This window comes from Plecotus auritus (assembly GCF_963455305.1).
Source record: "Plecotus auritus genome assembly, chromosome: 6".
Lineage (NCBI taxonomy): Eukaryota > Metazoa > Chordata > Mammalia > Chiroptera > Vespertilionidae > Plecotus > Plecotus auritus.
In genome coordinates, this window is record NC_137773.1 from 30,993,856 (window position 1) to 31,008,404 (window position 14,549).

The following is a 14,549-nucleotide window of genomic DNA, read 5'->3' on the forward strand; positions in this document are numbered from 1 at the left end:
ACCCCGGGGGGGGGGGGGGGAGGAGGCGCGGGGGAGTGTTACAATGTCACTACCATCAATCAAGTTTGTGCCAGGTGCAAAGAGGTAGGCATCACGGTCCATCCATGTCACAGATGAGGACACTGAGGTTCAGAGCTGAGTGGGGCAGTGACTAGTCAAAGTCACCCAAGTTGCAGATGGTGGAAGGGAGACTAAAATCCAGGCTGGCTCAACTCTACAGGCCACCCAGCTGCCCCTGGATCCTGTGCTCGCGAGCAGGAGCTGCAGGAGCCTGGAGACCTGGGGACACCAGTGGAAGGGCATGTGGGTGTGTCCTTCCTCAGAGAGTGTACAGAGCAGATGTAGAAACGGAGACCAGAAAGGGGAAGTGACTTGCCACACGGCATAAGGCCCCAAACTCAGAGTCTGCTCCTCCATTTGAGGATAGCACCAACTTCCAGCAACATAAACTTGACTCAGTGACCTTTAGTGAGCCCCAACCCAGGGCCACTATGGTGCCTGGTTATCTCTGGCTAACCAGCACACTGATCAGGAGTGGGTGTGGGGGTCACTGTGACTATCCCTGTGTACAAAAAGGAAGGTATTTTCATCTCAAGGGCACTTGCTCAACGACTCCCTGCAGGGCTCCCCAGAAGGGGAAAGGAGCCCCCAGGAAGATGGGAGGTTGGGGGATGGGGACAGTGAGCGACCCTGATCAGGCCCCTAGGTGGCTCTCACAATTGAATGTCCCAGAATTTGTCTGCAAGATCACTCATGGCGGCAAACTTCTCCCTGGGGCATCCCTGACTCACTGACCCACTCCCAGTGAACCTCTTCTGAAGTCAAGGCCAACAGGGCTCACTCTTTCCAGGCCTAAGGGGTCAGCAGTCCAAAGCCCTTTGGTTCCAACCTGGGGAGTGCCAATAGCAGAGATCCCTAAGAGCGTCATGGACCTGGCAGAGGTGAAGAGGGGGCTGGCCCAGCTGGGAACATTACTCATAGTGTGTGATCATTGGGAATGGGTGGGAGCCTCCGAAGGCACAGATGCAGGCCATGAAAGGGCCCACAGGGCTATGGAGTCAAGGTTCCTCTTCCACTCTGCAGGCTCCATCCTAGTGTCATCACCAGCCAGCATGAGTGTCAAGGACAGCTTAAGCCAGGAGTGTTGGGGAACCTAGGTTGTGGCCCGTTCTGCCACTGTTTGCCCTTGAATCTGAGCCAATCCCTGTGCCTCAGTTTCCTTAGCCCAAATAAACATTCTCCCCTCCCCAGCCTCTTACCTGCAAGAACATGGGGAGATGAGCACACAGGAGAGGTCTGAAGGCTAAAAGGAGGGCAGCACTCAGCTGTCTAGGCTTACACTTCCTTTTCCCGCCCTGGTCCCTCAGCCCTGTCTGTTCTGTCAGCACTTCAATCTCCCACAGTCCCAACAGCTCTTCCACACAGGCATGTGCCAAGCTCCTCACTACCCTGCAAAGGCCTCATCTGCCACCTGGAAGTCCCTATTTGAAACTAACATGTGGCCTTGCTATGTGTTGGGGGGTGGGGGACAGAGAAAGCCTTGGCTCTTTATGTTTCTTCATACTTTGAAGCCCCCAGGAATGATCAGACACCAAAGAAACCTAGGTCCCTCTGCCCTGGGTCCAACCAATTCCTATCCTTCCCCTTCCCTGTGGCCCAAAGGTCAGCCTCTTCTCTCCCACACCTCAGCATCCCCATCTGAGAAGGCTAAATCCAAGACATTCTAATTAAAGAGTCCATGTTGTGGGGTACCACTCCCAGGAAAATGCCAGCTTTAATGGAGCAGACGGGAGAGGGGGTGGGGGGAAGGCTAGGGATTCAGGTATGACATGATGAGAACCACACCCCACCATCTACTTCAGGTCTTGCAGCTTTGAGACGGAGATAAGGCTCATAGCCACTTTATAAGTGGCAAAAGCGAAGTCAGAGAGGTTAGCATACTGGCCCACGGTTGCACAGCAGGCAGTGACCAAGCCTGTCCAACTCAAGAATCCATGGCTCAGGGGACATCCAGTCCCCCTGACTGGCCACTGTCATTTGTTTTCCTCAGGATACTTGACCAGAAAGTGGAAGCCAGCCTGGGCTGAGGCCTTACAGCCACCTGCTCCTTGACCCCTGTTGGGTTGTCTCAATCCAGTGGGCCCAGAATAATGTGTAGTCTGGGTGTTGGGTGACTATGAAGCCATCCCCATTAAACTCAATTCTCTCATTTGAAAAATGGTACATTTTTGAGTAAATGAAAAATGGGTATGTCCCCAGTTCTGCCTAGTCCAGGGAAGGCAGGTCCTAGTCCCAGTGGGCAGCAGAAGCTTAGAGGCATCCCTCCAACCCAGCAGCCCAGCTCTGCAACCATTTTGCAGGCCAACAGACTAAGAACTGGGGGGAAATAATGAGGGACTTGGAAATGAAGGGGACAGAGGAAAGCAGGGAGGGTGGGAAGACAAGATTCCTGGGGTACAACCCATTAGATCAAAGGGGTCCCAATCGCTGGCCTCCCCAATCTCCCAAAGACCGCACAACAGTGGAAGGAGCAGCTGATCACTTGGCACTCCCGGAAAAAAAATCCGTTTTCCATAGCTTTCCTTTTCTAGGGTGTCCTCTTCCTAGCTCCTCTGCATCCCTCCCCATCTACTCCAACCAGCTCTGCCATGGCCAGAGTGCCCCATCCTGGAGAGAGGGTTGGGTGTAACAGTTCCATGCCTGAAACTTGGGCCTCCTCCTCAGAGAGGGCCAGCCAGTCTGGAAGACTGGGGGAAAACGTCTTCCTTCTCACACCCACCTGACAGAACTCAGCTGCTGAGCCTCCCTTCTGTGAGCCTAAACAGGGGGCATTTGGGTGAGAGGAGCCCAACCAGTTCGTGTGCATGTGCCAGGCTCTACTGTGTGAGTGCTCCTGATCCAACGCTGTGGCACCATCTGCGTGTGAGCTCTGGCCTGAGGATGACTGCCTGAGCCTGTGACAGGATGGGGCATACGCACAACTGCCTTATGGAGCAGTGTGTGGGGTCCCCCCAGGGGCATGTCACACACATGTATGACTGTGTATGTCCATTTGCTGATATACATGCCATTGTGTGTATGCACCAGAGGCTGGGGCTGTGAGTGTAACAGCGAGTGTGCTTCTGGAATGTCCAGGGCAAAGGTGATCAAGCCCATAATATGTGTGTCAGTTGTGTGTGCAGGTCATGTGGAACTGTATGAGCTAAATGACTATGTTTGTCCCAAGTGTGTGCCCCTGGGTGTGCCACATGGAGAGTGCGTGAGTGTGCTCTGCCTGCCAGGCTGAAGGGCCTCGTGGGGCTGCTGGGGATGGGGTGACTCACGTCTCCTGAGCTCATCCTGCCGCCCGCCCGCCCAGCTCACCCTGCTCTGCTGGGCTCATGGCCGCCAGCGCAAGACACGGCAGGGAGGCTGGCTTGATAAATAACCTGCTGCTTCCCCAGGCCTCCGAGAAAGGGAGGCTGCATCACAGAGAGAAGGGGGAGGAGGTAGGGGGAGGCAGCCCTGGCCCCCCAGGCTCCGGCTGCCCTGGCCCCCACAGCCCAGGCTGCGGCTCCGGTTCCTGTTTCATCGAAACCTGAGCTGGGAAAAGCCTATCGGGTCATCTTGCCTGTCCCGCCGGCCGCCAGGCCCAGGCAAGCTGCCCCTCAGGGGACAAGCCCGCAGCCTGGCCACCGAGCCAGTGGGTGGGTGGGTGGGGGGAGGATATTTCTGTCCAGACTAAATGCAGCTCCAGGATTCTGTCTGCACCCCCCACCACCAACAGCTGTTCCCAGGGGCCCTATGGCTCTAAAGGACTGACTAAATATAGCCCCCCCCACCCCCAATGTTCACCTCTTCCCATTGGCTCCACCCACATGAGGATAGGAAGAAGGCTGGGAGCCCACCGTGTGACCTTGGGCCAGTGTTTCGCCTCTCTGGGCTCTCAGCTATAAAACACCAAGTATTATTCAGCTCTAGGTACTGACCTGCCTAACGGGCACTATGGGAAAGGAGACCACAAAGGCTACTAAATTGGGGTCTTTGTCCAGGGAGATAAGGGCTGTGGTCCCCTCTTCCAAAATGACTCCAATCTGCTTCAGCAAAATAATAACTGGGGTGGGGGGGGGGCCCCTACCCCGCAGCCTAAGTACCTTTAGGCTTATAAACATGGCCCCCTCTACCCTGCCTGTTCCTCACCCAGGCTGGGCAATACCAGGTTCCTCCAATCTACCCCAGCCAGACCCTGGCCAGGAAACAAGTTGTGCCAGGTTTGGGGGGGAGGGGGAGAGGGGACTTGGGAGCATGACAGCTGCTGTTTCCTGGAGGCCACCATCGGGCATAACCCGGATTCCTGCCTGGCTCCACACTCTACCAGACAGCCTCTCCCAGGATCAGGCCCTTAACAAGGCACTCCCTTCCCCAATGTCAGCTCTGTCATCAGGCCCAGCCAGGGTCACAGTCCCACTCCCCTCGCTATACTGCTACGGGAAGAAAGAAGCTGCTGGATATACCTTCTGATCTGGACTGGGAGAATGGTGGTCTCTGCAGGGCTCAACAGGCGGGGGAGGCAGCCCCAGCTTCCCACCTCCTGCCTGCCTGCCCACCCGGCTGCTTCCCCCAGTCCCACACGCACCAAATTCCCCACATGCCTGTCTGTCTCTGACAGCTCGAGCAAATACTTGGCTGCGCGGGCACCCGCTGTTCTGAGCCCGCTGTGCCTCCTCCCCTGCCTTCCCCAGGGGGGCTCTGCAGACGCAGCCAGGGATGGGAGGGGGCCAGAGCCAAGAAGCTTGGTGGGCAGTGGGGAGACTGAAGGCAGGAGGGACCAGTCTAAATTCTGAGGCGCCAATCCCCCACCCCCAGGCCTGGGGGACCGAGAGACCTGGAAGGCCACTAGAGCCAGCCCTGGCTGGGAGGCAGCTGCCAACGCCCCCACTGCCCCCCGGAACCTCCCAGGAGGACCTTCCGGAGGCCTCCCACTCGCCTCAGCCGATGAAACAGCATCTGCCACCCCCGCTGCTGCAGCTCAGGACAGGGTAGGACAGGGTGGGGGGGCACAAGAGGCCCCTGGGGAAGGCTTTGAAATCTGGACTATGGCCCTGCCCCTGATGGCAGCCCTGGCCCCCCACCAAAGGCCCAGCCTCAGAGCAGGGGGGAAAGGCAATGCATTCCAGCCCTCCCGCAGTATGAGGGGCACACCCGCCCAGCTGCCAGGCCTGGCATGTCTTCACTTGGGACTGCCTGGGGGGCCTTATTTGCCCCCAGCTACCCTATTTCCTGCTTGCCTTGCCTCCTTCCCAGGAGACCAGTGGAGGAAACACTTCCTGAGATCCACAGGGATTTTCCGATGGACATTGCCTGACTGGCCAGCTCTTTTATCTTCCCCCACCTCATTCCTTCTCCCAGAGTCACCCCTTCAGCCAAATCCCACTCCCACTCCATGTCTACAGCCAAGGAACTCCCCTCCCGCCCCACCACTTTGCCACTTGCCTCGACATTCCCCAGTATCCACAGCACCCAGCACATATCCAGGCACAAAGCAGACCCTGAATGAATGACCTCATGGAATAACAGCCTCCATTTTAGAGATGGCTATACTAAGGTCAGGAGATAGCCTGGAAAGCTAGCCCACCCTTCACTGCTCTTCTTCCTGAAGGAGAGAGACTCTAACTGCAGGTCCCTTCTCTATCCATTTACCCCACACCAACACTTTCTGCCCCAGGAACCAATTCAGCCCTCCCAAGCTACTGCAGGCATTAGGGTGACTCCAAGAAGGGTATCTCTGTGCTTTGGGTCCAAATGTCCAGCTGGCTAATTTGGACTACTCTCCCACAAAAGAATTCCAACTGTACGGTCTTTGTGAAGCTAGACTATAGGATGGTCTCCTCTCCCATTGCACAGATGGGGCTGCTGAGGCCCCCAGGGGAGGGGGGAGCTGCAGACAGCCATGAATCAGAGGGGGAGCTGGGAAGCTGCCCGGCCCTGCCGGCTGTCGCTGGAAGCAACAGCCTACATTTCCTCCTCATACTGGTGTCTTGGGAAGTGTGGGCGGCAGGTAGGCGGGTACCACCAAGAGGACCCCCACTGTGCTTGCAGGTCAGCCACATCCCCTTGCTCGCCTCACTGGGCCCACACAACCCACTCCCCACACTGGATAGATCTCCAAAGAGCAGTAGGCCAATGACAGAACTGGGTTTTCTGTCTCAGGTATGTACTCATGTCACCTGAGGGCACCACAGGGAAGCCCCTCCCTTTAGAGCCTCAATGTCCCCTAGCATCAAACAAGATTGAAACCATTCATGCTTTCCTACAGCAGTAAAACCCATGGTTCTGTGATTCTAGAATCCCACCAGAACAGGAATTCCTCTGCTCCGAGTGTTCTATGATTCTAGATTCCTGTGACTAAAAACTCTAGGCCACCAAAATCTGACACTCAAAGGAATAAAGATGGCCAAGCCCACTACCACCTCCTGCTATGGATCCAGCTAATCAATTTCCTATCTAGCTTTGGGTGAGGTGAGAGATTGGATCTCTCCCATCAGGGTCAACAGGAACTGGACCTAAGGCTGGGGAGAGAGGGCCTGTGGATAATAGCTGGTCTAGTCCTGGAGAACAGACCAGCTCCTCAGGGCACACACAGCCACTGACACTGCAGGCGTCAGGAAGCCCAGCCCTTGTCAGAGCAGGAGTGGGTAACTAGAGGTTTGTGAGCTGCACCCCCACCCTGCAGCTTAGAGGGAGGACAGGCGTCAGGTCAGGGCTGGTCTCTGCTTCTCAGGTTCCAAGCCAAGCTCCACTATTCATCTTCCTGTCTTCACCACCCACTACTTCCTCCTTCCCACCAGTCCCCTCACCTCTCAGGCTCCCAGGCTAGCCCCAACTCAGGCCAGCACGCAGCCCCAGGGCAAAGGCTCCCAAGCCCATTGATAGAAAAACAGGTCCAGGGAGAAGATGTGACCTGCCCCAAGTGCTCAGCCCCAGCAGCCTACTGGTAGCTGGCCACATCTCTCAGCCCTGTCCCCTGCCTCATTTCCCAGGATTCTCTACAGGACCAGTGGTTCTCTACATACCAGTTTGATCATAAGCACACCTCCTATCCCAGTGTCACTTGAGAGCACTCATTCCCACAACTAATCATCTGGTCATTCATTAATTCATTCTTTCATTCACCTAACTGGTCAATCAGCCCATTTCCCCACCATATGCCAGGACCCTTGACAGGGATATGGGGATCTCAAGAAGGAAAGTGTAAAGCCTGAAGTCAGCAAGTACTCAGGGAATCCCTGCTGTGTGCCAGGCAGTGTGGAAGTTGTAGGAAAAACCATATGCAGACCACCCCTGGCTGTCATGGTGTTCACAGCCAGGCAAGGGCTCTGCTAGGACCTAATTCCACTTGTCAGTGGCATGTCCTGGGGCAAGTCACAAACTCTCCAGCCTGTTTCCTCATCTGTACGTGGGGATGCTAACAGCACCCAACTCAATGAGCTACTTGTGAGGATTAGAGGAAGTGAAGACTAGAAACACAGTGCCAGTTAGCCCTTGTCATTACCATTGTTACAACTTATTATTGTAATAATTGGGGGGACAGCAATTGATTAGAGCAACAGCTAGAGCTCTTCAAACACTTAGCTAGTGCCAGGCATAGGAGAACGGGAAGCAATCACTGCCACATCCCACTGCAAGGCTGGCAAGGAGCGGGCTCAAAGGATCCCACAAGCATCTGATGGATGAGGGAGTCAATGACAGGAGGCATGGCCCTGTCTCCAAGGAAGGTACAATCCAGCCTATGTTCATGCATGTTGCAATATATGTACAAACACTTAGATGTGCAGATGTTTGTGCATGTGAGGGATCTGGGAGTTCCAGCAGAGGGCAAATTATGTGGCAGTGGGGCAGCAGTACAGGGAACACAGCTGCTCACACCAGGTAAGGTTCCCCCTTCCACTCCACCCCACCCCTGCCTGTGATCAGGGGATGTGGCAAGAGCAAGGACCAGGCCCGGTGGGGAGAGGCCTGGAAAGATGCTTTACATAGTTCTGGCCACCAGATTACAGGCCTAGGCTAGGCCCTGGGTGGGGGTTGGGGAAGGCACTTCCAGGTGCTGGCCCACACGAATCAGGCTCTAGAGCCCACACTTTATGCCTGTACTGGCACCACGTAAGAGTGTTCCTGCTGGTAGGCCTGGCAAGTCCTAAGAGGTCAGAGGAGGTCATAGGAAAGGGAGGGAACAGTGGGCCCAAGGGCCATGTGGGGTCTGCTAGACAGGGAGGGTGGGTACTGGGCTCCCCCTGGGGCCACCAGGCAGGCCTGGCTCTGCCCTGCTGGGGCCAGCAGCTGGAGGGGAGTAAATATAGCGCGGGGCGTCCCGGCCACATTCCTGGGAGGCCAGGACGGCCAGCCTGCCCGCTGCTCTAGGCAGAACACAGCAGCCAGGGCCCAGAACTGCCACTGCCCTCTTCCCAAACAAACAGAAAAATAAATAAAACCAGCTCTCACGGCCAGCACTGCTGCGGGGGGGGGGGGGGGTGGTGGTTGGGGGGAGCGGTGAAAGGGGGCAGGAAGGGGTGGACCCAGGAGAGGGGAGGCAGGCAGGCAGGCAGACCAGTTGCTGAGGTTTCTGTTCCACTGGGAAAGAGGAGGCCAACAAAAGAGGAAAATGGAGAAAGAGGGCAAAGAGATGGTCAGAAGGGGAGAGGAGAAGTATGAGACATGGGGGGTGTGACAAGTAGAGGTGTCAGGGAGGCAGGTCAGGAGGGACAGGGAAGGTGTCAGGGCCAGTTGAGAGAAGGCAGAGGCAGCCTCTGGTCAGTAATTCAGCAATTCAGCGACAGGCAGACAAAGGGGGCCTGTGGGCTGGGGCAGGGGGCTGGCTCCATGGGCCATGAAATATTAAAGATCCTAGGCCAATGAGTGACAGAGGTCATAGAAATAAGGAGGCTTGCCAGGGAAAATGGGGACCCCCGCCCCACACCACCTGTCCCTCTCCACCACCTCCAGCAGAGCCAGTCTCCCCAGCTTTCCTCCTGCTGTGGCTCCTTTCAGTCTTTCCACCCTTAGAGGACGGGCTGAGGGTGGGAGGGGCCATGGGGATTAGTGATGGCAAGGGACCTTTGCAGTTCCCTCTTCCCTCTGGCTGATCTGTGCTCAGGCGGCCTTCTAGAGCTGCCAGCCACCCTAGCAAGGCCAGGAGGCCTGTCAGCACAGCCACTGCCACGGTGCCTCCTGGGGGAGGAAGGGGTAAGACTTCCAGCTTCTCGGTTACGAAAAAAATCAGCCAAGCTACCACTTTCCACAGAGACCAGCGGGGAGGGAAGGCCATACCTCAAAGCTCAGCTAAGCCAGCGAGTAAGCCTACGAGCAAGCCAGCAGGTCATCCCTTAGCCCTCCCACCCCACCCACGCCCCATTACCAGCCTCATGACCTTGGTCAGTCCCCTTGTCCTTGAGCCTGTGTCTTCACCAGCCCCACCCAACCCAGGCATGGTGAGTGGAAAGAAAGAAGGTAAGTAATATGTTGAAAACCTGCTGGGGCACCTGGGACTAAGTACCTGCATGTAGACAATCCTCCCAAGCCTCTGTGAGGTCAAGCCTATCATCAGTCCCATTTTACAGATGGGGAAAAGAAACTCAGACAGGTAGAGTGATTCGCCCAAAGTCACACACCTGATGATTAACATAAGGGAAACCAAAAGACTAAATTTGAGCCTCGTGTTTGTTTTCTTCCTTTTCACTGGGGTATATGAAGTCCTCTTCTCCATAAAAGCCAACTTCAATTGAATGCTGACTGTGGGTTAGCCACTGGTACTAGGCACTGCACCATCATCTTTGTGCCCATTTGAAAATGGTCTTGTGGATCAGGCACTCTTATTATCCCAGATCAGGGATAAGGAAGCTGATGATCACAGAACACAAGATCATACATGGCCAGGATTTGAAACTAGGTCTGACTCCAGAGCCAGAGCTCAAACACACTTGACTGGGTGAGGAGGGCTCAGTAGAGGGGAGGGAGCTAAGTGATCCTGTTGGCCCCCATAATGGATACGAAAAAGTAAAAACAAGGTCATAACCCCTGTGCTAGGGGAATGGCCAGCAACTTTTCTGGGAACAAGAGATGGGCAGAGTCTGTGGAGGCCGGAGGTGAGGGCACTGCCCAGGGGCCTGGCCAGAGTGATTTGCCTGATCTACCCACAGCCTGTGTACCAGATAACACTAGCCCCCTCTCCAAGCATTGGGGATACTGAGGCTAGTCCAAAAAGGACCATCAGAACCTGTCCTGTTGATCCCCAAGATTCCAACATGCACCCCAGGGTTAGTGTGCCAGGAACTAATCTTAACCCCACCCAAGAGCCCTTAGTGCTAGCGGAAGGGGGGGCAGGATCCCCTCCTTCCCTTCTAGGCCCTCCAAGCCCAGAGGGAGGCCAGCATCAGAGGCAGGAAATGAAGAAGAATTTGCGATCTAATTGAGCTGGCGGGGGATTAGGCGGCAGAATGCAATTACAGGGGCTGGAGCAGGGCCAGGGGCACTGACACCCTGAGATGTGGCCTGGCCCAGGTGACTGGGCTTAGCCAGTCTCTGGCCAGAGACACCCTACTGGGAGGGTTGCAGAAGACAGGTAGGAAAGGATTTGGAGCCAGAAGGTTCCTCAGCACACAGAGGACAGCTCCATTTAACACCCAAGAGCCCTGTGGACTCTCACATAGGAAGCAGGCAGATAGGAACACATGCTCTCACAGGCTCTGTTCATGCATGTACACATATGTGTTCATATTCCCAGGAAAGCCCCACATATGTTCACTTGTATGGAGGCAGAGTCACAACCAGCAGACACAGAACTCTGGCCCTTTGCTGCCACTGGCTCCAAAGGGGTGGGGGTGGGGGGGACTAAAGAAAAAACACCCATGACCTTAAAATCCTTTTATTCCTGTAATCACAGGCTGCCATTGACGTGGATACGTGCTGTCACCCCGGCCCCAGCCTGTCTCCCTCCACAGCTTCCAAAACTCCCAGCAGGCAGGCAGACGGGGAAGCTGCCCAATTACTGCCAGGGAGGGCAGGGGAAAGAAAGGACCTGGTGGGAGAGACTCAGAAAGACAGACTGGAAGACAGAGATACAGAAAGAGAAAGGAACACAGCCACCAGCCACCAAAAACAGACATAGATTAAGCCCTCACAGCTCAGATACGCCCAGGTTCATGTTCACACTTTCACAATTCAGACACACCACTTTGGGAGCATCAGCCACTCCCAGATTTACAAGCATATACAAACACACAGATATACACGAATCATAAATATACACTCTACAAAATTCCAAGCATACGTAACTCAGAATATACAAATTCCCATATTCACAGGGACAAATAAATGCAATGCAGACACACACAACTCCTAGAGCCTCAGATACACACGCTCAGACTACCACACCCCAAGACAGACACACATTCACAGATCTACATGTCCTGAGTCATAAGCACACCGGCAGCCTAGATTCCCACACCCCAGGCCAACAGACTATACCCACACAGCCTTATCCAGCAGCTGACCCTGGCTGACTGTAGGGAGGAGGTGGAATGGTTGGCGATTCCTGGGTCTTTGAGAGGGCCAGTCCTTTCTCACTGCCTGAAGCCTGGGAGGTGGGCTCAGAGTTGGGGGGAATTAAGAGGGAACTAAGAGAAAGCAAAAAAAAAAAAAAAAAAAAAAAAAACTTGAGTGGGATATTCTTGTTGGGCAGTAGTGCGTGAGTAACAGGGGAGGCTTTTTGTGGTCTGGTGAGTTCCAGCTATGAGTGAGAGTTTAACTATTAATACACTTAATCAAGGACACTTCATACACACACACACACACACACACACACACACACACACACACACAGGCTGAGGCTAGAATGGGACCAGGTGATGAGGATAAGAGGGAGGGGGGGCGGGAAGGAAAAAGGAAAAGCCCCAATCAGGACTTCAGGAGGTGGGGAAAGAGGGTGGAGCTTCCACCCTGGGCCTGCCTCCAGAGCAGGGGCGGAGTCAGTGATTCATTTCTGCACCCCTCAGAAGGGTGGGGCTTGACACAAAGTAGGTGCTGGATAAACACACATTGGGCCAGTGAATGGATAAGTGAATTATATAGAGAGAGCAGGCAATAATAACAGTAATAACAATAAGTGAGCCCCACCCCATCCTTGGCCAGGCCTGGGGAGTTCTGGCATCATGGTCATCCCTCCAGACAGGGGCTCAGGAAGCGTGCCTAGGTCTGGCTCATCACGATCCTCCCCTCTTCTACCTTATCCTGCACCCTGGAAAGTCAGGTGGCCTCAGCCAAGCCCACAATTCTCGCTCCCAAGGAGAACCCCATCTCCATAAATAACTAGGTGGGATCCTAAAGAAGGTGGGGAATTTAATTCCCAAAGACTTGGTTCTTTATACAGATGCAATTCTGCCCACCCCACCCCCACACTCCTATGAGCCTCAGTTCCACACTTGTTAAATGGGTAGAAGGCATGCTAAAAGCTGGAAAGAGGCAGCAAGAGTTGTGGGTCACAGTGAGAGCCCACAGAACATAGGCCTGCACTGGCCTGGGCCCTGGATGCAGAATCCTTCCCTCCCCTTCCCCCATCCAGCCCAGCCCAGCCCAGCCCAGCCCAGCCGGGTGGACATTCCAGGCCTCACGTGATAAAGAAGAGGCCGCTGGCCCACGGGTAAGTCAACAGGCTCTGTCGGGGGAGATAGGAGGCCTGGGCCAGGGTCACCTGCTGAGCCGAGAAAACAGCCGGGCCCAAACACACACACATAAATAAGGCGCCAACGGACAGCCAGCCAGCCAGCCAAGGGTCTGTCTTCTGCAGAGGAACCTTGAAAAAGGAGGTGGCATGGGGGAGGGAGGTGCAAGGCTGGCTAGGGGCTTCCCCGGGAGAGCTTCAGCATCTGCCAGAATTGGGGGTTAGGGGGGCTTTTACCAAGATCTCCAGAGACCAAACTCCCTAAGCAGTTCCCACCCCTTCTCAGGGCAAAAATCATCCCCTCTCCCTCCTCCCCAAGGAGAGAGAACAATTTCCGTTCTGGGGGGGGGGGTGACAGCTGCAGAGCGGGCCACTAACCCCCTTCGGCCCCCCTCCCCCTGTCTTGCTTGAGTCTCATCCAGAGAAACTGCTAAATCAAACACAACGCAGTAGCAGGTAACGCCGGCCTCAGTCTCTCCGCAGCGATCTCAAAAAGGGGTTTGGGAGATTTCAGGTCCCAGTTTCTGGGTTTCCCACTGCGGGTCGGGGTCTTTGGAGAGGGGATCAGGACAAGCTGAGGCCAATACACCCCCTTAAAACGTCTAATTTAAATGCTCCTCAATTGCACGAAGGACACCCCCCCCCCGCCGCCCCCGCGGGCCGGGGCAGCTGAGGTGGCGCCGGGCTTTCAAATAGCGCTCCAAACAAGCCCGCAACGACCGCGCACGCAGCCCCCGCCAGGCGGCCCCAGCGGAAAACTTGAAAGGGACTCTGCCGGCCGCCCTGGGGCAGCTCGGGCGGGGGCGAGGGCTGAACCATCACACACGCCCCCCTCCCCAGCGCTTCCTGCGCAAATGCGGAGAGGGAAGGCAGGGCGGGCTACAAAACTGAACAGCACCCGCGGCACGGGGAAAGGCGGAGGTCAAGAGGCTGGTTCGCCGGGATCCCCAGCAGCCCCCCCATCCGAAGACGCAACTCTCAGACCACCCAGCGTCCAGGGGCAAAGTAGGGCGCGGCTGCCAACCCCACAGACCCCCGTAGCAAGAGACAAGAGAGGATCTTTCCGAATGAGTATCTACAGAACCCCCCCCCTCCAAATCTGCCGGTGCCTCCTTGAAGATCATGACACGAACCCAACTCTGCGCACCCCTTCCGATTCCTGAGGGGAGGGGGGGAAAAAACAACAAAATGCGATCTTGCTCACACATCGGGCGCTTCAGCTCTTCTGACAGGTTCCGGAGGCGGCCCCCCATTTAAAAACTGGGGTCACTCACTTTCTGTCGATCCTACAAATAAACAAAGCCAGGCGCACCCCGCACTCCCCTTCGGAAAGCAGCCCATTCCAGGCTAGGACAACTTCCCCCAGCAAGAAAATTAACACATTCTTAACGCAGCCCCCCCCCCCACCCCGCCCCGCTCCCGCTCAGGGGTACCCAAGAGGAGGGTGATTCGGGGCCGAACTTCTTGAGTAAATGTGGGGCCAGAACCGCGAGGCGGGAGCCTGGGACACCCGCCTCCCACAGCTCCGCAGGGAGAGGAACACCCCCCATTCTCTTTCCCTTGCTTTGCGCGCTGCTTGGCCACGCGGGGCTCGGGAGACAGCCTGAAAGACACCACCACCACCACCACCCCCCCGCCAGGCTGGAGAGGAAGGGAGGCCGCGGGGCGCGGTGAAGGGGGGGCGTGATACACTGACGGGAAAAAAAGGTCAAACTTGATCAGCCCGCCAGGCACCCTGAGGGCAGTGGGGAAGAGCCGGAGGGGAAAATGTGGCCGCCGCCCGTTCCAAGTGGAGGGGGAGACTCAGCCACGCGTGGTCCAGGACAGTCACCGTCGCCCCCAAAACACAGGGCTAAGA

At 55.9% G+C, this 14,549-nt stretch overlaps 1 protein-coding gene across 3 annotated transcripts in view; it reads right to left on the reverse strand.

Annotated features, from left to right (window-relative positions):
* Positions 1–14,549, reverse strand: part of CXXC5 (CXXC finger protein 5) — a 33,013-nt gene that overhangs the window by 17,340 nt on the left and 1,124 nt on the right. The window contains exon 1 of one of the 3 annotated variants that reach the window (XM_080674165.1): positions 13,896–14,243. The exons of the other annotated variants lie outside the window; for them this stretch is intronic. The gene's annotated coding sequence lies outside the window, so the exon portion shown is untranslated. Of the gene's footprint in view, positions 1–13,895; positions 14,244–14,549 lie in introns of those variants that run through there. 3 annotated transcript variants of the gene reach the window in all.